Source organism: Triticum dicoccoides, chromosome 4A (assembly GCF_002162155.2).
Source record: "Triticum dicoccoides isolate Atlit2015 ecotype Zavitan chromosome 4A, WEW_v2.0, whole genome shotgun sequence".
Lineage (NCBI taxonomy): Eukaryota > Viridiplantae > Streptophyta > Magnoliopsida > Poales > Poaceae > Triticum > Triticum dicoccoides.
In genome coordinates, this window is record NC_041386.1 from 624,597,547 (window position 1) to 624,598,586 (window position 1,040).

Consider the following 1,040-nt stretch of genomic DNA (forward strand, 5'->3'; position numbering starts at 1 on the left):
TTTGATGAACTGCTGAGTAAAAATATTTGATTAGTTTTACATCGCGTCATAATCACTGGTTCAACTATTTGCAGCCGGTGACTACATATTTACTTAACAAACACTCGCAAAAGCCATTACCAAAAAGCCTTTCTAAAGAAGTACCATATTGCTCCCGCCATCTCCAACAACTACGTACTGTAATACATAATTTGTCATACGGCAGGCTGTTGTTCTGGATCCAATTTGGATGAACTGTTGATAACAAATAATTCACTTGTCGTACTTGAGCAACCAGCATTGCTCCTATTCCTATATGTACCCTTAGCATACTCCTAAACTAGCTAAGAAAACCACCAACCACCAGAAGCAACATCAGCAGCAGTAGCGGGCGCAGCTCAGTTAGCTACATATAATGGGCTCGGAAATGGTCGCTGGCCCAGCTGCCGGCGACGAGGAGGCGTGCATGTACGCGATGCAACTTGCCGCTGCATCTATCCTACCGATGACGCTCAAGGGCGCCATCGAGCTGGGTATGCTCGAGGTCCTGGTGAGCGCAGGCGGGGAGATGTTGTCGCCTTCGGAGGTGATTGCGCGGCTGCCATCCAAGGCGGTCAATCCGGACGCGCCGGCCATGGTGGACCGCATACTGCGGCTGCTGGCTTCGTACAACGTAGTGTTGTGTGAGGTCGACGAAGGTGAGGACGGCCTCTTCGCCCGCCGGTACGGCCCCGCACCAGTGTGCAAGTGGCTCACCCCCAACGAGGACGGTGTCTCCATTGCCGCGCTAGTCCTGATGATCCAGGACAAGGTCAATATGGAGGGCTGGTGAGTTTGATCGTTATTTTCTCAAGACTATTGTGCTTTTGGACTGTTTTTCTCTTCCACTTTTCCTCACCTTTCGGTGTCTATCTTTCTACTAATTATGGAATATTTTACTAACTGTTAAACTCAACAGTCAAGTCTCATACTTTACTTCAGTTGATGTCAATATATGGTGTTTCTATTCGATACAATGTTGTTCTCTCAAAAAAACTCATATTAATTAGCTTTGACAAAAG

At 47.4% G+C, this 1,040-nt stretch overlaps 1 pseudogene; it reads left to right on the top strand.

The window, feature by feature from the left end:
- Positions 1–394: 394 nt before the first annotated feature.
- LOC119289427 overlaps positions 395–1,040 on the top strand; it is a 3,357-nt pseudogene continuing 2,711 nt past the window's right edge.